Genomic DNA, 24416 nt, shown 5'->3' with positions numbered 1-24416 from the left:
ATATATAGATTAGATTACACACTATATATAGATTAGATTACAGTTACACACAGATTAGATTACACACTATATATAGATTAGATTACACACTATATATAGATTAGATTACACTATATATAGATTAGATTACAGTTATTAGAACACACACTATATATAGATTAGATTACAGTTATTTCTCATCACTATTTGGCTGGTCAAATGGAAGCAAAATACTGAATCAATGAAAATTCATGTTTCTAGAGTTTCTACCAGTGATCATGTAAAAGCACAGAAATAGTTCTCTGGGCTTGAGTAGCTGAGCTAACCCTAAGCAAGGATGATCATCTCTTGGTTTCAGATCCTGGCCCTGATCAGTTTGATGGGTTCACATCACCTAACCTGCATTGAGACCAGTTCTTAATCTGGTATTAGTCTCCCCAAAAGAACTGCATGCTTACAGATGGACAAGAGCAGGAAGCATGGACTATGAGGCTTCAGAGTCACAATCAAATTTATTTTAACATAGTGCAGTAGGTAATTAAGTTGTTCTTCTTGTGTCTACTTAAGTTCTGTTAGAGTTTCCACTATTGCTACTCTTTTCATAGACAATATCGTGTGTGTGTGTGTGTGTGTGTGTGTGTGTGTGTGTGTGTGTGTGTGTGTGTAGCCTTCAAAGTAGAGAATAATTTGCAATAGCTGATCTGGTACTACTGAACTTCCTCTTTTCCAATCAGACACTCATTAGACAGGTTGGCACCATAGCACTTCTCTCCCCAAATATTTATGGAGACTAAAGTGTGAATACAAAGTAGGGGTAGTTGTTTGATGGGAGATGTTTGTGAGCTTACGTGGGGAGAACTGGTACAAATGGAAGTTGGAGATTTGTTTTCCTTAGCAAGCAACTGGGAAAGAGCTGGAAGAGGAAAAGATTAGAAGGTACAATAGAAGGAACAAGATGGTCAGGAAGGTCATATCAGGAGCAGAAATGTGAAATGCTCAAAAAGGAAGGAAATGGCAAGAGGCTTGTTTTTAAAATGGGTGGAGGCAGCTGCCGTGGTGTCTCTTCAACCACACGTCAATTAGAAGTGACTGCTTCAAATTTTAGAAGAGCAGAGAAGGAGGGGAGATTAAACTTCAAGTGTTTAAGTTCACTAGTCACAGAAGATAGGAAAGCCTAACTAAGACAAATAGCAAACGAGCCAGCCAAACTGCCTAGATTTCTTCTTGTCACATAAGTTGTGTCTCAATGATTTATGATGAAGTGGTGGCTTTTTAGTACATTTTTACTTATTTTGTGTGTTTACAGATGTTTACAGACATCATTTCTCTCCTTCTACCACATGGGTGCTGGAGATCAAATCGGGGTTATCAAGTTTGGTGACAAGCAATTTTAGCCACTGAGACAACTGTTGCTGTTGTTGTTGTTTGGTTGGGTTGAGTTTTGTTTTGGTATGTGAGGGGGGTAATGGTTGGTTGGTTGGTTGGTTGGCTGTTTGGTTGGTTGGCTGGTTGGTTGGTTGGCTGGTTGGTTGGCTGGTTGGTTGGTTGGCTGGTTGGTTGGTTGGCTGGTTGGTTGGTTGGTTGGTTGGTTGGTTGGTTGGTTGGTTGGTTGGTTGGTTGATTGGTTGGCTGGTTGGTCGGTTGGCTGGTTGGTTGGTTGGCTGGTTTTGTTGCTCTCTTCCTCCTCTTCCTCCTCCTCTTCCTTTTCCTCCTTTCCCTTTAATTCTTATTCTTATTCTTATTCTTATTCTTATTCTTATTCTTATTCTTATTCTTATTCTTCAGCAGTCCAGTTTAGGGTAAAGATGTCCTGAACCAATGTTTAATGTGGTTCCCAGGTAGAAATATCATAATAAAAATGTTGTTTAGAAATTTAGCATCAGTGAGTTACCTATTCAAAAGGATTGCCTTATGCAAAGCACAAATGAAAGTAGTTACAGCTAAGTCTGATTTGGTGCATCGAAAATGTGAAACACTAGGAGTTGGGGATTTAGCTCAATGATAGAGCGCTTGCCTAGCAAGCACAAGGCCCTGGGTTCGCTCCCCAGCTCTGGAAAAAAAAAGAAAAAAATGTGAAACACTTTTAAAAAACACATGGAAAACTTCATAATGAAATAATCTTTGTTCCCAAAGAGACAGGAGTTATAACTTTATGATATTATTGACCAGGATGTTAATATTGACTCCTTCATAGCCTGAATTGAAGATAGTACTGTCAATGTTGAATTCATAGATTGCAAGAAATATAACTAACTCATAGGTTTCCACACATAGAATTCAGGCTGCTCTAAGAAGTCAGCATTGACACGCAGCCATTTCTTAAAAGAAAAATAAACAATCCCACTATTGTGTAACCTGAGTTTTTCTGTTTTCTCCTTTTGACTCTTTCTACCCTACTGGGTGCTGCACAAAAGAAATTGCTGGATGTCATTCACCCTGTAGAGTAGAAAGAGCCAAAAGGAGAAAACAGAAAAACCCAGGCTCCACGAAGCGGGACTGTTTATTTTTCTTTTTAAGAAATGACTGCTCTTACTAGGAAAATCAGAGTCCCCTTTTTTGTTATTTGTCTTCTCAGTAAGAGAATTTAAAAACAGAAGCAGCAGACAGAAGTTCTAGGACTATTAGAGTGTGTGAAAAAGGAGAAGGAGGAAAAGTAGGAAAAAGAGGAGAAAGAGGAGGAAGAAGAGGAAGAGGAAGAGGAACCAGGCAAGCTAAAGATTCCAGCAGCTACACTGAGGAGGAAGATGGAGATGAGGAGAGGAGAAAGCCATGTTCTTTGCAATAGAGGTCAGTAAACTTGCTCGTGGCAGAAAGGGTAAAGAGGCTTCAGAAGTAAGAAACCCCAAAGTGTCAGAGAGAGCACGCCTGTAAGACAGGGAAAGTATGCTTGGTGGTGTTGGAAAAGACATGGGAAGAAAGAAAAGAGGGTGGGGAGCTACTACTGCATTGGGGGAGGGGATCTTGGAAGGGCACCTGCATTAACTCAGCAGAAGAAACTGGTCGGGCAGTTTAGGGGCAAGGGACCCTCAAAGGGAAAGGTTGTAATTCCTGTCTTTAACTGGAAGCTGGAAACATCCTTGTGTCTGTCCTGATGGAAGCCCAGAAAAGCCAAAGAGAGCTCTGCTTTCCTTTTCTTCTCCTTCCCTAGCACGCAGGAGAGTGTACTATTGTCATTTTAGAACATGATAATTTCCCCTGATATCTTGTCAGTAAAGAAAGTTAAATAGGATACTATCATTTATTAAACATTTATGAGATATCCAAACATGTTCAGTATGTCTTTGTCCTAATAAATGTTAAGAGAACATAAATATTGAACTGTCATTTCATAGCCCAATCCTCTGGAGCCTGACAGTGAATGAACCTTAAGCTTTTAATCAGAATTGCCCAAGGGGACAAAGAGTACACAGTTGACTTTTATGAAATAATGAATACATTTTAAAAACTCAAAATTTTTAATAAATTTAGGACAAAAGGTATAGTTAATAATTAAAAATATTTCAACTACAAAGATAATATGAAGTTAATTACCTTAAAACTGCTACTAGTTACCTAATGTAAAGTACAGGGATGAACTAGTTGTCAAGTATTTAACCTGAGCACACAGGAGGAAAGTAGATCTTTGTATGAGGCCTGAGTGTGTGTGTGTGTGTGTGTGTGTGTGTGTGTGTGTGTGTTGAGTGTGTGTGTATGCATGTACGTGCACGTGTGCACATGTGTGTAGCAGTGTATCTGTGTATGGAGTCCACAGTTGTCATTCTTCAAAAGCTGTCCACCTTGCATTGTTTTAGGCAGGGTATCTCACAGGGACCTGAGGCTGGCTGATCAGGTTAGACGTGCTGGGCATCAAGCCCCAGGGATGTGGATCCTCAGGACTGGTATTACAGGTACACACTGCCACACCTCCACCTCTCTTTATGTGGGAGCTGGGGAACAAAACTCATGTTCTCATACTTAGAAAGCAAGCACTTCACTAAGCTGTCTCTCCAGCCTGTGTAAACATGTTTTGGAAAGTCCTCCATAAACAAGAGACTCTTAGGGTGATGAACCAATCAGCAGAGAGTCAACCTACTAAACCCATAAACAAGTGCTGGGGCCCACAAAGAACTAAATCTTTGGAATTTCGTAAGATAAATTAGGTATGATAAATAAAGAGGGAAATTGCACAAAAGTGATCATACCATATAGATGAACTAAAATCTTCTAATTTCATTATAACAAACACTGAAAAACTAGAAATAACCCCCACTGAGGGTTCTGAAGCTTTTCACCTATGGTTTCTCCACAATCTCCCTAAATATCCCCCTCTCTTCTCTCAGGGTTTAAGTTTGGTGTCTGCGTTCTTGGTGCCTCAATGAAGCTACAAAATGGAGAAGGATTTAAAGCCAAGTATACTCACAGCCTGCTACACCAGGCTTTCTTTGTAATGTTCTTATAATAATCCTGGACTAGACCAATGTCCTAGACTTTCTGCTTTCTCCAAAGCCCGAGCTCCTAACTTCTCATTCATTCTGTAAGAACAGTGTGTGGGAGAGGGTGGGTGAGTCACACGCTTCTGAAGAGCATCCTGCCTTGGAGGACACAGAGGCCAAATAAGGAAAGAGGCTGGGTGGCTGGCTGCCAGCACAGAATAGGAGATTAGCCTCTGGTGGTGGCTTCCACCCCTTTACCAGTCCTGATGTCCATGTCATGTCCCCTTCTCTCTCCCAGTGCCATAGAAATCAAATAACAGGCTGAGCACTTTAAAACATGCTAAATCAATAACAGTGGTATGATTGATTTTAACAATTTAAAGCTCCATTAATGAGCTTTAACATAATGGGGGTGGGGGAAGAATCCAAGCCATCTAAAGCACCCATAGGTATCTGCTCAAAGAATTCCAATTTAAATTCTTCGTCATTCAATCAGGGCCTGTTTTCGCTCAACGTTCCAGCACATTTTACTATGCAACTATCAAATTCATTAATTTTCAAAGCAGTGATCTAATAACATTTGTTATAGGGGACAAATGGTATTAAGTCCCCAGTCAGACCTGGCTGATGCTTGGGCATGATAACTAACTCCATCTTGCTCTAGATTTGTCTGCTAGTTGAAATGAATGATGCCGCTTACTATCCTAAAGAACATCCATGGGAAGAACTGAAATACAAGGATGCTACCAAGGGAAAAATGGAAACTAAGGTACTCAAATGATAGCATATCCTACTTCCTTTCTATAAAGACTGAGTAAAGTGAAATAGGCGTGACGATAATACCTACCTTTCACAGAGTTGCTTTGAGAACTAGAAAGCAAAAAGAAATGTATGTAACCCTCTTGCACGGTGACTGACAGGGAATAGAAGACCAATAAATTACAGCTATTATTTTTTTTTATCATCACTATTCCCGAGAGACTTTTAAAAGTAATTTCTGCCTCCTATGAAAGGAATCCAACAGCTGTGCAAACAATGTACAAGTTCCTTGAAGTTAATAGAAAATGTTCATGTGTCTCAACTTTCAGGAGTCCATTGTGTTCTTGTTTGCCAAATGGGAACACCATGTGCAGGAGAAATGAGTCAGTCCTGCTCGGCCCTCCCTGGGATGTTATAAAGTTCTCGAATGATGCTAATTAGAAGTCTTTGCTCTTTAAGGCTCACAGCTATGTGTTTCATCAGAATTCATTCATCAGAATGAAATAGATAGGATGTCTGTTTTTTATTGCCTTTAGTTGGCCATAGTAGAGAAGTCAGCCTATCACGGATCACTTGCAGAACAGACATAAATACTTTCTCATGAGCTTATCACCTAGTCAGCCTGTGCATGTTAACATGAGGTCAGATGATCTTTTTTGAAATACATACATGAGCTACATACATGACAGATACATGAACTGCAAAACTATGCTCAACTATCATGTTTTCGTCATTATTGACGTAATTGTTTTATCGTCGTACCACCTGTATGGAAAGATAGAAGTGGGTATTGAGCTCTCTGTTCCACAGGTTGAAACACTGAGTCATCATGAGCTGAACTGACTTGTGTGGGGCCAGCAGTTAAGACGGACCTACAATCTTAGTTTCTGTAGAGGGCTTCTTCCCACTCCATGCTGCAATGACCAAGACTCCAAGAAAATAAATGCCCTAAACCAGACTCCCATTCTTCAAAATAACCCCAATTAATATATATTCAGACAGAAAAAGACAACTTATTCTAGGGAGTTTATTTCGCTTGCAGTCGATGATATGTAAGATTAAATACAACTTGACATCTCAAATGAGCAGCTTCCAAGATTGCTAAAGGTAAAAGATTCAGATTCCATACAAGTCTGAAGGCTTTGGGTCAGAAGTCTAGAAACCTAGTTTCTAGATAATTTTATTTCCTGTCATGTAAGTTTAAATAAGTCTCTCATATCTACCTATACAGTTTCTGTTTTGTCATCTACAGAGCAGGGGGGATGGGCTGAGTGTACTGCACAGAATATTAAAGCTGTCAAATGGGAAAGTCAGTACTTGGGTTCGTGGAGATTTCCCCTTCTTTAACAGGACTTCAACAATGTATATACAATCACATACCAGAGGATCAAAACTAAGGCATTTTACAGTAGAAATTTTTTGTGTTGTTGTTTGCTTGCTTGTTTGTCTGTTTGTAAGTTTGAGACAGGGTTACTCTATATAACCCTGGCTGTCCTGGAACCCACTCTGTAGACCAAGCTGGCCTCGAACTCACAGAGATCCATCTGCCTCTACCTCCTGAGTGCCGGACTAAAAGCATGTGCCATCATCGCTCAGCTTACGGTAGCATTCTATATGATAAAAATAATGATCTTTTCTTATTAACAAGCTGCAGTAAACTCTCTCATCCATAGACATCTCAAAAACGTATCAAGGTCAGAAGTAAAGATGCCTAGGGCCAGTGGGAATAGCTCAGTAAGAACAGATTGAACATGTGCCAAGTTCAATTTCAAGTGCACACACACACACACACACACAGACATCCATTTACTCAGCTAACCAAAATGTCCTTGTCCCTGCCATTTTCTAAGTTTAAGAAATAAATGTTCCTTTTTGTGCTTCATTCATCCAGTGGGTCCTAGAAATAAGTGACACAGTCAAGGTGATATCATCATTGCCCGGAAGAAGCTACAATGCTGGGAAAGAGGCAGCCAATCTGACCACCACCCACTGGACATAGTGTCTCCTCAGTTTTCACAGTCCTCAGGACAGCTGTGTGTGTGTGTGTGTGTGTGTGTGTGTGTGTGTGTGTGTGTGTGTGTGTATGCATGCATGTATGTATGTGTGTTTATTTCAAAGGCTTCTATTTCTGCTTAAGCAGGTTTCCAGAAATCTACTTAAACCTGATTGTATCTGGCTCATGTCCCAGAAATAACCTGATTTTCCCCTAACATACATACCATTTACAATAATCAAAAGTTCCTTTTTAAAAAGTTCAGCCTTATAGAGCTTAGTAAATATAAGTTTATGGTGAATTCTGATAAGTTTCTTCCTGTTCTTTTACTCATCTTAAGAGAAATAAATTGACATATGCTAAAGATCAATTATAAAAAGACTATTATCTGAATGATAATAGATCTATCATTAATGTTACCCTAAAGAAACAAAAGAGATCCCAGATGATAAAAAAATCATTTATCGTTTGTTAAGAATTCTAAACAATTCACTCATTTACCATCACAGCCCAGTGAGCCTAACATAAGGTTCAAGGTCCTCCAGAATGATAAGAGACTAGACTTGGTCTGACCTCAGCCTTGTGATCGACCCCATACCCAGCACCTCCCACATGCTTCAGCCACTGCCTGACATGCTCGAGTCACTTACAACTATGTTTCTCTGTATATATCACTCAAATAAAAACTCTGCCTTTCTCAGTCTGAAGAATTTAGCTGACTTGGCAACAAAGACCCTCCTACTGTGGCCCTTGTATGGTCCTGCCAGTTTTAAATGAGCTTCTCACCCTCTTCCTCCAGCTCTATAGTGAGTCCTGTCATGAGAGAGCCTATCACATTATATTCCCGGCACATTGGATGAGTGGATCAACAAAGTCATTAAAACTTGGAGATGTAAAGCATTGCTTCGCATTGCAGAATTTCCTCTTCTCCCTAGACCTGAAGTTATTTATTTCTCTGCCTTGTCATCATCATTTTAGTACTATCTTATGTAGCCACAGAAATGCAGAACACAAATTTTATTATAATTGGGCATATAAAAATCACGACACCAAATTGAAAATGCTGGCTACAACAACAATCTAAATGATCATGCTAAGTGATTAGAAAAGCCATAAAAAATTACACCACTCTTGGGAAAGAGATTTCTTTTTAGCATATGTGCATGTACCCATTCATGTATGTACAGGTGGGTATTGGTGCACATGTTGATCTGTCCCTGTATGCAGAAATCATAGGTTGGCACTGAAGCCTTTCTCAATTGGCCTCCACTTGTGTTGTGTTGTGTTGTGTTGTGTTGTGTTGTGTTTGCTCTGCTCTATTTTGCTTTGTTTTGTTGAAGACAGGGTCTCTCACTGAACCTGGAGCATATCAATTTGGCTACACAGATGGGCTAGCAAGCAGCAAGCCTCCTCTATCTCCACGATGCCATCATAGGATTACACACATGCTATAAAGAGCATGGCTTTCTAGGTACGTTGTGGAAGGTTGAAGTTGAATCCTCATTCTCACAAAGGATTTACTTTATTAAGTCATCTCCCTATCCTAATGAAAGGGTGATTAGTCACATGAGAATTATAATCTTAAGTCTGTCAGCTGAGGCTTCAGAAGACAGTGACGGCCTTAGAAATTGAGCTACTGGGAACCCAAAATACAGCTTTAAATGTTTGTCTTTAGAATTTGTTTATTCTGAGTTGCTTTACATTTACTGTTTTAGGGCAACAACAAACATCACAATGTACTTTGGCTAGTGCTTTTTGGTAGATTTACATAATAACATTTATTTTTCAAACAAAAAATCTTTTAACAAATTTCTTATAACAAAATAATCTTAAATATCTTATAACAAAAGATATTTGCCTCAGTGATGATAAAATGTTAAATTGTTTTAAGGGAATAAAGAACTTACGAAAATAATGTGCAAGTTTTTACTTCATAGTTTTAATAATTCTGTTAACTTAAACGTCCTCATTCTGGAGTTAACCTAGAAAAATAGGGGTTTTTTTAACATGTCCTCCATGAAGATCTGGCAACAATTTATACATTCTACCTAGTTTATGATTTTTAGATAAGTAAATATTAAAGCATCTGTCTCTATACATATAAGTAAAACAACCATGACTGCTCTCACGTGATTTTTCTTAAGAGGATGTAAAGAAACATCAACTCATCACAGATAAAACAATCATGGGCTAAACAAACAGCCCACTTGGTAAGCCAGTAAGTTCCTTGCAGCTATTTACAGAATCAAGGGGTGATAAAAAAAAAAAAACATGTATTCCATCATGAAGTCCCCTATGCAAATTATGGTAGCTACATCACGCAAAAGTGTCCCCTTTCAAGACCGTTTGCTATTTGTATAGCCACAAGGAAGTAGGGAACCCCATGAAGAACTCTTAAAAGCTTCTGAGCCTCCAAAGAGTCAGAACCTCCAACTCTAAACCACCCCCTACAAGGGGAGGTTAATAGGGCCCATCTGGAGAAGAACTGTAGATTTTTGTTGCTCTTCTCTATGGTGGTGACAGGCATCTCCCACTTGGAAGGAACAGCTACATGACAGGTACATTAAAATAGTAAAAGCCATATACAGCAAACCAGTAGCTAACATTAAACTAAATGGAGAGAAACTTGAAGCAATCCCACTAAAATCAGGGACTAGACAAGGCTGCCCACTGTCTCCCTACTTATTCAATATAGTTCTTGAAGTTCTAGCCAGAGCAATCAGACAACAAAAGGAGGTCAAAGGGATACAGATCGGAAAAGAAGAAGTCAAAATATCACTATTTGCAGATGATATGATAGTTTATTTAAGTGATCCCAAAAGTTCCACCAGAGAACTACTAAAGCTGATAAACGACTTCAGCAAAGTGGCTGGGTATAAAATTAACTCAAATAAATCAGTAGCCTTTCTCTACACAAAAGAGAAACAAGCTGAGAAAGAAATTAGGGAAATGACACCCTTCATAGTAGTCCCAAATAATATAAACTACCTCGGTGTGACTTTAACCAAGGAAGTGAAAGATCTGTATGGTAAGAACTTCAAGCCTCTGACGAAAGAAATTGAAGAAGACCTCAGAAGATGGAAAGATCTCCCATGCTCATGGATTGGCAGGATTGATATAGTAAAAATGGCCATTTTACCAAAAGCAATCTACAGATTCAATGCAATCCCCATCAAAATACCAATCCAATTCTTCAGGGAGTTAGACAGAACAATTTGCAAATTCATCTGGAATAAAAAAACCCAGGATAGCTAAAACTATCCTCATTAATAAAAAGGACTTCAGGGGGGATCACTATCCCTGAACTCAAGCAGTATTACAGAGCAATAGTGATAAAAACTGCATGGTATTGGTACAGGGACAGGCAGATAGACCAGAAGAATAGAATTGAAGACCCAGAAATGAACCCACACACCTATGGTCACTTGATTTTTGACAAAGGAGCTAAAACCGTCCAATGGAAAAAAAGAGCATTTTCAGCAAATGGTGCTGGTTCAACTGGAGGTCAACATGTAGAAGAATGCAGATCGATCCATGCTTATCACCCTTACAAAGCTTAAGTTCAAGTTGATCAAGGATCTCCACATCAAACCAGACACACTCAAACTAATAGAAAAAAAAACTAAGGCAGCATCTCAAACACATGGGCACCCGAGAAAATTTCCTGAACAAAACACCAATGGCTTATGCTCTAAGGTCAAGAATCAACAAATGGGATCTCATAAAACTCCAAAGCTTCTGTAAGGCAAAGGTCACTGTGGTTAGGACAAAATGGTAACCAACAGCCTGGGAAAAGATCTTTACCAATCCTACAACAGATAGAGGCCTTATATCCAAAATATACAAAGAACTTATGAAGTTACTTGGCAGGGAGACAAATAACCCTATTAAAAATGGGGTTCAGAGCTAAACAAAGAATTCACAGCTGAGGAATGCCATATGGCTGAGAAGCACCTAAAGAAATGTTCAACATCTTTAGTCATAAGGGAAATGCAACTCAAAAACAACCCTGAGATTCTACCTCACACCAGTCAGAATGGCGAAAATCAAAAACTCCAGCGACAGCAGATGCTGGCAAGGATGTGGAGAAAGAGGAACACTCCTCCATAGTTGGTGGGATTGCAAACTGGTACAACCATTCTGGAAATCAGTCTGGAGGTTCCTCAGAAAATTGGACATTGAACTACCTGAGGACCCAGCTATACCTCTCTTGGGCATATACCCAAAAGATGCCCCAACATATAAAAAAGACATGTGCTCCACTATGTTCATAGCAGCCTTATTTAAAATAACCAGAAACTGGAAAGAACCCAGATGCCCTTCAACAGAGGAATGGATACAGAAAATGTGGTACATCTACACAATGGAATACTACTCCGCTATCAAAAACAATGACTTTATGAAATTCATAGGCAAATGGAGGGAACTGGAAAATATCATCCTGAGTGAGGTAACCCAATCACAGAAAAACACACATGGTATGCACTCATTGATAAGTGGATATTAGCCCAAATGCTCGAATTACACTAGATGCATAGCACACATGAAACTCAAGAAGGATGACCAAAATGCTTCACTCCTTCTTTAAAAGGGGAATAAGAATACCCTTGGGAGGGAATAGGGAAGCAAAATTTAGAACAGAGGCTGAAGAAACCCCCATTCAGAGCCTGCCCCACATGTGGCACATACATATACAGCAACTACCTTTTTCTCTGCCCACTCCCACTTTTCAGCTGAGACCAATTTACCACCTGCTCAATCATGAAATATGATTGTGTGTCTAGATAAGATGGATGAAGCAAAAAAGTGCAGGCTGACAGGAACCAGATGTAGATCTCTCCTGAGAGACACAGCCAGAATATGGCAAATACATAGGCGAATGCCAACAACAAACCACTGAACTGAGAATAGGACCCCCGTTGAAGGAATCAGAGAAAGGACTGAAAGAGCTTGAAGGGGCTTGAGACCCCATATAAACAACAATGCCAACCAACCAGAGCTTCCAGGGACTAAGTCACTACCCAAAGACTATACATAGACTAACCCTGGTCTCCAAGTGCATAGGTACCAATGAATAGCCTAGTAAGAGCACCAGTGGAAAGGGAAGTCTTTGGTCCTGCCAAGGTTGGACCACCAGTGAACGGGATACTCGGGGGGAGGGCGGTAATGGGAGGACGATGGGGAGGGGAACATCCATATAGAAGGGAAGGGGGAGGGGTTGGGGGGATGTTTGCCTGGAAACCGGGAAAAGTAATAATGATTGAAATGTAAATAAGAAATACCCAAGTTAATAAAGAGATGGAGAAAAAATAAAAAATAAAAACACAGCATTTAATAAAGCAAAAAATATTAACTGCAGTTCCTGGTTGCTGCCGCCACAGAGAGCTCGTGGGCAGCACCCCGCGAGCAAACTTGAGCCTTGGGACCACAGGTAAGACCAACTTTTCTGCTGCAAGAGACCTGCCTGGTGAACTCGGGACACACAGAGGCAGAATTCCTCTAGGACCGGGCACTCCCTGTGTTTACCGGGAGTCCCACACCCATGGATCCCGGCCTGCAGCAGCTCTCTGATCCCAGACCCCGTGGGAGAGAGACCTCACCGCCTGGTCAGGTGGGCACTCCTGAGGCGGCAGAGCAGAAGAGACCACCAACACTGCCCACCTCTGCTCACATCCCTGGCCCAAGAGGAAACTGTATAAGGCCTCTGGGTTCCCGTGGGGGAGGGCCCAGGAGCGGCAGGACCCCTGTGCCTGAGACACCACCAGAACCTGAAGGAACAGACCAGATAAACAGTTCTCTGCACCCAAATCCCGTGGGAGGGAGAGCTAAACCTTCAGAGAGGCAGGCACGCCTGGGAAACCAGAAGAGACTGCACTCTGCACACATTACTGATTCCAGAGGAAAACACCAAACGCCATCTGGAACCCTGGTGCACTGAAGCTCCCGGAAGGGGCGGCACAGGTCTTCCTGGTTGCTGCCGCTGCAGAGAGCCCCTGGACAGCACCCCACGAGCAAACCTGAGCCTCGGGACCACAGGTAAGACCAAATTTTCTGCTGCAAGAAAGCTGCCTGGTGAACTCAAGACACAGGCCCACAGGAACAGCTGAAGACCTGTAGAGAGGAAAAACTACACGCCCGAAAGCAGAACACTCTGTCCCCATAACTGACTGAAAGAGAGGAAAACAGGTCTACAGCACTCCTGACACACAGGCTTATAGGACAGTCTAGCCACTGTCAGAAATAGCAGAACAAAGTAACACTAGAGATAATCTGATGGCGAGAGGCAAGCGCAGGAACCCAAGCAACAGAAACCAAGACTACATGGCACCATCAGAGCCCAATTCTCCCATCAAAACAAACATGGAATATCCAAACACACCAGAAAAACAAGATCTAGTTTCAAAATCATATTTGATCATGATGCTGGAGGACTTCAAGAAAGACGTGAAGAACTCCCTTAGAGAACAAGTAGAAGCCTACAGAGAGGAATCGCAAAAATCCCTGACAAAATTCCAGGAAATCATAAATAAACAAGTAGAAGCCCATAGAGAGGAGTCACAAAAATCCCTGAAAGAATTCCAGGAAAACACAATCAAATAGTTGAAGGAATTAAAAATGGAAATAGAAGCAATTCAGAAAGAACACATGGAAACAACCCTGGATATAGAAAACCAAAAGAAGAGACAAGGAGCTGTAGATACAAGCTTCACCAACAGAATACAAGAGATGGAAGAGAGAATCTCAGGAGCAGAAGATTCCATAGAAATCATTGACACAACTGTCAAAGATAATGTAAAGCGGAAAAAGCTACTGGTCCAAAACATACAGGAAATCCAGGACTCAGTGAGAAGATCAAACCTAAGGATAATAGGTATAGAAGAGAGTGAAGACTCCCAGCTCAAAGGACCAGTAAATATCTTCAACAAAATCATAGAAGAAAACTTCCCTAACCTAAAAAAAGAGAGATACCCATAGGCATACAAGAAGCCTACAGAACTCCAAATAGATTGGACCAGAAAAGAAACACCTCCCGTCACATAATAGTCAAAACACCAAACGCACAAAATAAAGAAAGAATATTAAAAGCAGTAAGGGAAAAAGGTCAAGTAACATATAAAGGCAGACCTATCAGAATCACACCAGACTTTTCGCCAGAAACTATGAAGGCCAGAAGATCCTGGACTGATGTCATACAGACCCTAAGAGAACACAAATGCCAGCCCAGGTTACTGTATCCTGCAAAACTCTCAATTAACATAGATGGAGAAACCAAGATATTCCATGACAAAACCAAATTTACACAATATCTTTCTACAAATCCAGCACTACAAAGGATGCCCACTACAAATGGTAAAGCCCAACATAAGGAGGCAAGCTATACCCTAGAAGAAGCAAGAAACTAATCGTCTTGGCAACAAAACAATGACAAGAAAAGCACACAAACATAACCTCACATCCAAATATGAATATAACAGGAAGCAATAATCACTATTCCTTAGTATCTCTCAATATCAATGGCCTCAACTCCCCAATAAAAAGACACAGATTAACAAACTGGATATGCAACAAGGACCCTGCATTATGCTGCCTACAGGAAACACACCTCAGAGAAAAAGACAGACACTACCTCAGAGTGAAAGGCTGAAAAACAACTTTCCAAGCAAATGATCGGAAGAAGCAAGCTGGAGTAGCCATTCTAATATCAAATAAAATCAATTTTCAACTAAAAGTCATCAAAAAAGATAAGGAAGGACACTTCATATTCATCAAAGGAAAAATCCACCAAGATGAACTCTCAATCTTAAATAACTATGCCCCAAATACAAGGGCACCTACATACGTAAAAGAAACCTTACTAAAGCTCAAAACACACATTGCACCTCACACAATATTAATAGGAGATTTCAACACCCCACTCTCATCAATGGACAGATCATGGAAACAGAAATTAAACAGAGACATAGACAGACTAAGAGAAGTCATGAACCAAATGGACTTAACAGATATTTATAGAACATTCTATCCTAAAGCAAAAGGATATACCTTCTTCTCAGCTCCTCATGGTACTTTCTCCAAAATTGACCATATAATTGGTCAAAAAATGGGCCTCAACAGGTACAGAAAGATAGAAATAATCCCATGTGTGCTATCGGACCACCACGGCCCAAAACTGGTCTTCAATAACAATAAGGGAAGAATGCCAACATATACGTGGAAATTGAACAATGCTCTACTCAATGATAACCTGGTCAAAGAAGAAATAAAGAAAGAAATTAAAAACTTTTTAGAATTTAATGAAAATGAAGGTACAACATACCCAAACTTATGGGACACAATGAAAGCTGTGCTAAGAGGAAAACTCATAGCGCTGAGTGCCTGCAGAAAGAAACAGGAAAGAGCATATGTCAGCAGTTTGACAGCCACCTAAAAGCTCTAGAACAAAAAGAAGCAAATACACCCAGGAGGAGTAGAAGGCAGGAAATAATCAAACTCAGAGCTGAAATCAACCAAGTAGAAACAAAAAGGACCATAGAAAGAATCAACAGAACCAAAAGTTGGTTCTTTGAGAAAATCAACAAGATAGATAAACCCTTAGCCAGACACAGAGAGTATGTCCAAATTAACAAAATCAGTAATGAAAAGGGAGACATAACTACAGATTCAGAGGAAATTCAAAAAATCATCAGATCTTACTATAAAAGCCTATATTCAACAAAACTTGAAAATCTTCAAGAAATGGACAATTTCCTATCCAGATACCAGGTACCGAAGTTAAATCAGGAACAGATAAACCAGTTAAACAACCCCATAACTCCTAAGGAAATAGAAGCAGTCATTAAAGGTCTCCCAACCAAAAACAGCCCAGGTCCAGACGGGTTTAGTGCAGAATTATATCAGACCTTCATAGAAGACCTCATACCAATATTATCCAAACTATTCCACAAAATTGAAACAGATGGAGCACTACCGAATTCCTTCTATGAAGCCACAATTACTCTTATACCTAAACCACACAAAGACCCAACAAAGAAAGAGAACTTCACACCAATTTCCCTTATGAATATCGACGCAAAAATACTCAATAAAATTCTGGCAAACCGAATCCAAGAGCACATCAAAACAATCATCCACCATGATCAAGTAGGCTTCATCCCAGGCATGCAGGGATGGTTTAATATACGGAAAACCATCAACATGATCCATTATATAAACAAACTGAAAGAAAAAAACCACATGATCATTTCATTAGATGCTGAGAAAGCATTTGACAAAATTCAACACCCCTTCATGATAAAAGTCATGATAAAAAATAGGAATTCAAGGCCCATACCTAAACATAGTAAAAGCCATATACAGCAAACCAGTTGCTAACATTAAACTAGATGGAGAGAAACTTGAAACAATCCCACTAAAATCAGGGACTAGACAACGCTGCCCACTCTCTCCCTACTTATTCAATATAGTTCTTGAAGTTCTAGCCAGAGCAATCAGACAACAAAAGGAGGTCAAGGGGATACAGATCGGAAAAGAAGAAGTCAAAATATCACTATTTGCAGATGATATGATAGTATATTTAAGTGATCCCAAAAGTTCCACCAGAGAACTATTAAAGCTGATGAACAACTTCAGCAAAGTGGCTGGGTATAAAATTAACTCAAATAAATCAGTAGCCTTTCTCTACACAAAAGAGAAACAAGCCGAGAAAGAAATTAGGGAAACGACACCCTTCATAATAGACCCAAATAATATAAAGTACCTCAGTGTGACTTTAACCAAGCAAGTAAAAGATCTGTACAATAAGAACTTCAAGACACTGAGGAAAGAAATTGAAGAAGACCTCAGAAGATGGAAAGATCTCCCATGCTCATGGATTGGCAGGATTAATATAGTAAAAATGGCCATTTTACCAAAAGCAATCTACAGATTCAATGCAATCCCCATCAAAATACCAATCCAATTCTTCAAAGAGTTAGACAGAACAATTTGCAAATTCATCTGGAATAACAAAAAACCCAGGATAGCTAAAACTATCCTCAACAATAAAAGGACTTCAGGGGGAATCACTATCCCTGAACTCAAGCAGTACTACAGAGCAATAGTGATAAAAACTGCATGGTATTGGTACAGAGACAGACAGATAGACCAATGGAATAGAATTGAAGACCCAGAAATGAACCCACACACCTATGGTCACTTGATTTTTGACAAAGGAGCCAAAACCATCCAATGGAAAAAAGATAGCATTTTCAGCAAATGGTGCTGGTTCAACTGGAGGTCAACATGTAGAAGAATGCAGATCGATCCATGCTTATCACCCTGTACAAAGCTTAAGTCCAAGTGGATCAAGGACCTCCACATCAAACCAGACACACTCAAACTAATAGAAGAAAAACTAGGGAAGCATCTGGAACACATGGGCACTGGAAAAAATTTTCTGAACAAAACACCAATGGCTTATGCTCTAAGATCAAGAATCAACAAATGGGATCTCATAAAACTGCAAAGCTTCTGTAAGGCAAAGGACACTGTGGTTAGGACAAAATGGCAACCAACAGATTGGGAAAAGATCTTTACCAATCCTACAACAGATAGAGGCCTTATATCCAAAATATACAAAGAACTCAAGAAGTTAGACCACAGGGAAACAAATAACCCTATTAAAAAATGGGGTTCAGAGCTAAACAAAGAATTCACAGCTGAGGAATGCCGAATGGCTGGAAGCACCTAAAGAAATGTTCAACATCTTTAGTCATAAGGGAAATGCAAATCAAAACAACCCTGAGATTTCACCTCACGCCAGTGAGAATGGCTAAGATCAAAAACTCAGGTGACAGCAAATGCTGGCGAGGATGCGGAGAAAGAGGAACACTCCTCCATTGTTGGTGGGGTTGCAGACTGGTACACCCATTCTGGAAATCAGTCTGGAGGTTCCTCAGAAAATTGGACATTGAACTGCCTGAGGATCCAGCTATACCTGTCTTGGGCATATACCCAAAAGATGCCCCAACATATAAAAAAGACACGTGCTCCACTATGTTCATCGCAGCCTTATTTATAATAGCCAGAAGCTGGAAAGAACCCAGATGCCCTTCAACAGAGGAATGGATACAGAAAATGTGGTACATCTACACAATGGAATATTACTCAGCTATCAAAAACAACGAGTTTATGAAATTCGTAGGCAAATGGTTGGAACTGGAAAATATCATCCTGAGTGAGCTAACCCAATCACAGAAAGACATACATGGTATGCACTCATTGATAAGTCGCTATTAGCCAAAATGCTGGATTTACCCTAGATGCCTAGAACAAACGAAACTCAAGACAGATGATCAAAATGTGAATGCTTCACTCCTTCTTTAAAAGGGGAACAAGAATACCCTTGGCAGGGAATAGAGAGGCAAAGATTAAAACAGAGACTGAAGGAACACCCATTCAGAGCCTGCCCCACATGTGGCCCATACATATACAGCCACCCAATTAGACAAGATGGATGAAGCAAAGAAGTGCAGACCGACAGGAGCCGGATGTAGATCGCTCCTGAGAGACACAGCCAGAATACAGCAAATACAGAGGCAAATGCCAGCAGCAAACCACTGAACTGAGAATAGGACCCCCGTTGAAGGAATCAGATAAAGAACTGGAAGAGCTTGAAGGGGCTCGAGACCCCATATGTACAACAATGCCAAGCAACCAGAGCTTTCAGGGACTAAGCCACTACCTAAAGACTATACATGGACTGACCCTGGACTCTGACCCCATAGGTAGCAATGAATATCCTACCAGTGGAAGAGCACCAGTGGAAGGGGAAGGGGAAGCCCTGGGTCCTGCTAAGACTGAACCCCCAGTGAACTAGACTGTTGGGGGGAGGGCGGCAATGGGGGGGGAGGGGAACACCCATAAGGAAAGGGAGGGGGGAGGGGGATGTTTGCCCGGAAACCGGGAAAGGGAATAACACTCAAAATGTATATAAGAAATACTCAAGTTAATAAAAAAAAAAAAAAGAAATACTCTTACACAAACATATCACTTTTCAATTGGAGCCTTTTCTTTCTCATTTACCCTTAAGGTGGCATAGTAATATAAATATAATCATATAAAATATAAATAACTTTCAAAGTCCCACAGTCTTTATAAATTGAAACACACTAAAACTGTAGTCTCATTAAAATAACCAATCTGTTTTAAAAAATCCAAAATTGGCTTTAAAAGTTCAGAGTCTTATGGCTATGGGCTTCTATAAAATTAAAAATTAAATTAAATACATTCTCACTAAAAAAGGAAAAGTCAGCACATAGTCACAATTTGACCAGAGCAAAACCAACACCAAACAATATAAATAACTCAGTGTCCAGTGTTTGTGATTTACCCACAATCTGGGCTCCTCCTTTTTTCTCTGTTTTTTTTTAAACATCATGATGGTTAATTTTTTTAAAGGTTTATTTATTTTATTTTTTTTATATGAGTACACTGTAGCTGTCTTCAGACACACCAGAAGAGGAGATCAGATTCCATTACAGATGGTTGTGAGCCACCATGCGGTTGCTGGGATTTGAACTCAGGACCTGTGGAAGAACAGTCAGTGCTCTTAACAGCCCCTTTTTTCTCTGTTTTGATTTTCCCTGTTCAGTTTGGCATGAGCCACCTCATCAAAGCAACTTCTCTTTGTAGTAGATGAAAGCCACTATGGAAATCACAATCAAATCAAAATGAAAACTTGCGAATCGCAGTGTCAATGGACATACTCACTTCAGGGAATGTGGGGAAAAGTGGGTAGAGAGATTGTAAGAGCAAAAGGATCACTGAGTTTCCTGTGAGATTATGTCTCCTAATGATGTTAGAAGCTGTATTCATAAAGTCTCACCAATACACATTATGTTTATGCTTCCTAATGCAGTTGGAAAATTCATTGTCTGCTTTGTGTTCTACATTCTCATTTGTTTTCAATTTGACATATGATTATCCTATTTAAAAATTCTGAGACTATACATGGACTGACCCTGGGCTCCAACCTCATAGGTAGCAATGAATAGCCTAGTAAGAGCACCAGTGGAAGGGGAAGCCCTTGGTCCTGCCAAGACTGAACCCCCAGTGAACGTGATTGTTGGGGGAGGATGGTAATGGGGGTAGGATGGGGAGGGGAACAGCCATAAAGAAGGGGAGGGGGAGGGGCTAGGGGGATGTTGGCCTGGAAACCGGGAAGGGGAATAACAATTGAAATGTAAATAAAATGTAAATAAGAAATACTCAAGTTAATAAAGATAAAAAAAAATGTTGTACTTGAATGAATGTTCAACACTTTTGCTGGTACATAATAAAGTACAAGATACAGTCAAAAAAACATATTAACTGCAATAAATTTTGTAAAGACTAGTACTGAGGGGTGAGACAATGAATTTAGAGGTCTTTAACCCACTGTATTAGACTTGTCAGGAAAACTAATAAAAACCAGGTTTCCAGGCTCAGATTATTTAGAATATCTGAAACAAGGTTCAGGACTCTTACTGAGGTTTGGATTTGGCTGGGGAATCTTCAGAAAAAATCGCAAGAAGCATTCTAGGTAGTGAGCAACTACCTTTTTCTCTGCCCACTCCCACTTTTCAGCTGAGACCAATTTGCCACCAACTCAATCATGAAATATGATTGTGGGTCAACTATGGTAGTGTTCATCTTAGGAAACACAGTGTGTGTGACTCCAGGACTTCCAAAGCCATAGCAAAAGTAGGTCATATTTCTATTATGTCTCCAAGAAACCAGATATTCTTAATGAACTAAAACATTCACTGTGAAAGGCAAATAACTACAAAATAAGTCTGATCATTTGGTATTTTTGTTTCTTTACTTATTTGTAAATTATCATTACATCTGTATTTGATCACAATTCTTTTGTTTGTTTGTTTGTATTTTTCCTTTTTTATTTTAATTATTTATTTTTACACTCCAGATTTTATTCCCCTCCCGGTCTACCCTCTGACTGTTCCACATCCCATACCTCCTCCCTGCCCGCCCCCCTCAGACTCTACAAGGATGTCCCCACCCCACAAATCCCACAAGATCTCTAAATTTCCTAGAACCTCCAGTCTCTTGAGGATTAGGTCCATATTCTCTGACTGAACCCAGACCCAGGAGTTCTCTGCTCTATGTGTTGGGGGCCTTATCTCAGCTAGTGTATGCTGCCTGGTTAGTGATTCAGTGTCTGAGAGATCTCAGGGGTTCAAGTTAATTGAGACTGCTGGTCCTCCTACAGTGTTGCCCTCCTCCTCAGCTCCCTCCAGCTTTTCCCTAATTCAACCAGAGGGGTCAGAAGCTTCTGTTCCTTGGTTGGGTGCACATATCTGCATCTGACTCTTTCAGCTGCTTGTTGGGTCTTTTGCGGGGCAGTTATGATAAGTCCCTTTTTGTTAGCGCTCCACAGCCTCAGTAATAGTGTTAGGTCTTGGGGCCTCCCCTTGAGCTGGAGTCCACTTTGGGCCTATCGCAGGACCTTTTTTCCTCAGGCTCTTCTACATTTTCATCCCTGCATTTCTTTCAGACAGGAAGAATTATGAATCAAAGTTTTGACTGTGGGATAGCAACCCCATATTGCCCTGTCTTTCTGCTGGAGGTGGGCTCAACAAATTCCTTTTCCCCACTCTAGGGCATTTCACCTAAGGTTCCCCCTTTGTGACCTGAGAGTCTCTTATTTCCCAGGTCTCTGGTACATTCTAGAGCATCCTCCTAACCTCCTTCCTCCTGAAGTCGCCTGTTTCCATTCTTTTTGTTGGCCCTAAGGGCTTCAGCCCTTTTCCCCCACCCAATACCAGGTCATGTTCCCCTCTCCCCCTACCCTGTACCCTTTCCCTCCTCTGTCCCTCCCTCCCCCCTTGTGGTTGCTTTCCTTCTCCCTCCCACGTTGGACTAAGGTATCCTCACTTGGGCCCTTCAGCTTGTTGACCTTTTTGAGCTCAGTGGACTATATCTTAGATATTCTGTACTTTTTTTGGCTAATATCCATTTTATTAGTGAGAATATACCATGCATGTCCTTTTGGGTCTAAGTTACCTCACTCAGGATATTTTCTAGTTCCTCCATCCATTTTCATGGAAAACTCATGATGTCCTCATTCTTTTTTTTTTTTTTTTTTTTTTTTTTGTGCTTATATCTTTTTTTTTTTTTTATTAACTTGAGTATTTCTTATATACATTTCGAGTGTTATTCCCTTTCCCGGTTTCCGGGCAAACATCCCCCTCCCCCCTCCCCTTCCTTATGGGTGTTCCCCTCCCAACCCTCCCCCCATTGCCGCCCTCCCCCCATAGACTAGTTCACTGTGGGTTCAGTCTTAGCAGACCCAGGGCTTCCCCTTCCACTGGTGCTCTTACTAGGATATTCATTGCTACCTATGGGGTCAGAGTCCAGGGTCAGTCCATGTATAGTCTTTAGGTAGTGGCTTAGTCCCTGGAAGCTCTGGTTGCTTGGCATTGTTGTACTTTTGGGGTCTCGAGCCCCTTCAAGCTCTTCCAGTTCTTTATCTGATTCCTTCAACGGGGGTCCTATTCTCAGTTCAGTGGTTTGCTGCTGGCATTCGCCTCTATATTTGCTGTATTCTGGCTGTGTCTCTCAGGAGCGATCTACATCCGGCTCCTGTCGGTCTGCACTTCTTTGCTTCATCCATCTTGTCTAATTGGGTGGCTGTATATGTATGGGCCACATGTGGGGCAGGCTCTGAATGGGTGTTCCTTCAGTCTCTGTTTTAATCTTTGCCTCTCCCTTCCCTGCCAAGGGTATTCTTTTTCCTCATTTAAAGAAGGAGTGAAGCATTCACATTTTGATCATCCGTCTTGAGTTTCGTTTGTTCTAGGTATCTAGGGTAATTCAAGCATTTGGGCTAATAGCCACTTATCAATGAGTGCATACCATGTATGTCTTTCTGTGATTGGGTTAGCTCACTCAGGATGATATTTTCCAGTTCCAACCATTTGCCTACAAATTTCATAAACTCGTTGTTTTTGATAGCTGAGTAATATTCCATTGTGTAGATGTACCACATTTTCTGTATCCATTCCTCTGTTGAAGGGCATCTGGGTTCTTTCCAGCTTCTGGCTATTATAAATAAGGCTGCGATGAACATAGTGGAGCACGTGTCTCTTTTATATGTTGAGGCATCTTTTGGGTATATGCCCAAGAGAGGTATAGCTGGATCATCAGGCAGTTCAATGTCCAATTTTCTGAGGAACCTCCAGACTGATTTCCAGAATGGTTTTACCAGTCTGCAATCCCACCAACAATGGAGGAGTGTTCCTCTTTCTCCACATCCTCGCCAGCATCTGCTGTCACCTGAGTTTTTGATCTTAGCCAATCGCACTGGTGTGAGGTGAAATCTCAGGGTTGTTTTGATTTGCATTTCCCTTATGACTAAAGATGTTGAACATTTCTTTAGGTGTTTCTCAGCCATTCGGCATTCCTCAGCTGTGAATTCTTTGTTTAGCTCTGAACCCCATTTTTTAATAGGGTTATTTGTCTCCCTGCGGTCTAACTTCTTGAGTTCTTTGTATATTTTGGAAATAAGGCCTCTATCTGTTGTAGGATTGGTAAAGATCTTTTCCCAATCTGTTGGTTGCCGTTTTGTCCTAACCACAGTGTCCTTTGCCTTACAGAAGCTTTGCAGTTTTATGAGATCCCATTTGTCGATTCTTGATCTTAGAGCATAAGCCATTGGTGTTTTGTTCAGGAAATTTTTTCCAGTGCCCATGTGTTCCAGATGCTTCCCTAGTTTTTCTTCTATTAGTTTGAGTGTGTCTGGTTTGATGTGGAGGTCCTTGATCCACTTGGACTTAAGCTTTGTACAGGGTGATAAGGAAGGATCGATCTGCATTCTTCTACATGTTGCCCTCCAGTTGAACCAGCACCATTTGCTGAAAATACTATCTTTTTTCCATTGGATGGTTTTGGCTCCTTTGTCAAAAATCAAGTGACCATAGGTGTGTGGGTTCATTTCTGGGTCTTCAATTCTATTCCATTGGTCTATCTGTCTGTCTCTGTACCAATACCATGCAGTTTTTATCACTATTGCTCTGTAATACTGCTTGAGTTCAGGGATAGTGATTCCCCCTGAAGTCCTTTTATTGTTGAGGATAGCTTTAGCTATCCTGGGTTTTTTGTTATTCCAGATGAATTTGCAAATTGTTCTGTCTAACTCTTTGAAGAATTGGATTGGTATTTTGATGGGGATTGCATTGAATCTGTAGATTGCTTTTGGTAAAATGGCCATTTTTACCATATTAATCCTGCCAATC

The 24416-nt window shown here is 40.6% G+C and overlaps 1 long non-coding RNA gene across 3 annotated transcripts in view; it reads right to left on the bottom strand.

The window, feature by feature from the left end:
- Nucleotides 1–472: 472 nt before the first annotated feature.
- LOC148001658 (uncharacterized) overlaps nt 473–24416 on the bottom strand; it is a 38107-nt gene continuing 14163 nt past the window's right edge. For all 3 annotated transcript variants that reach the window (XR_015635522.1, XR_015635523.1, XR_015635524.1), the window contains exon 3: nt 473–2029. This is a non-coding gene — a long non-coding RNA (uncharacterized LOC148001658). The remainder of the gene's footprint in view (nt 2030–24416) is intronic.

This window comes from Rattus norvegicus, chromosome 13, assembly GCF_021556685.1.
Source record: "Rattus norvegicus strain SHRSP/BbbUtx chromosome 13, alternate assembly SHRSP_T2T, whole genome shotgun sequence".
Taxonomy (NCBI): Eukaryota; Metazoa; Chordata; class Mammalia; order Rodentia; family Muridae; genus Rattus; species Rattus norvegicus.
Note: the sequence above shows the minus strand (reverse complement) of the source record. Positions and strands in the feature narration are given on the sequence as shown.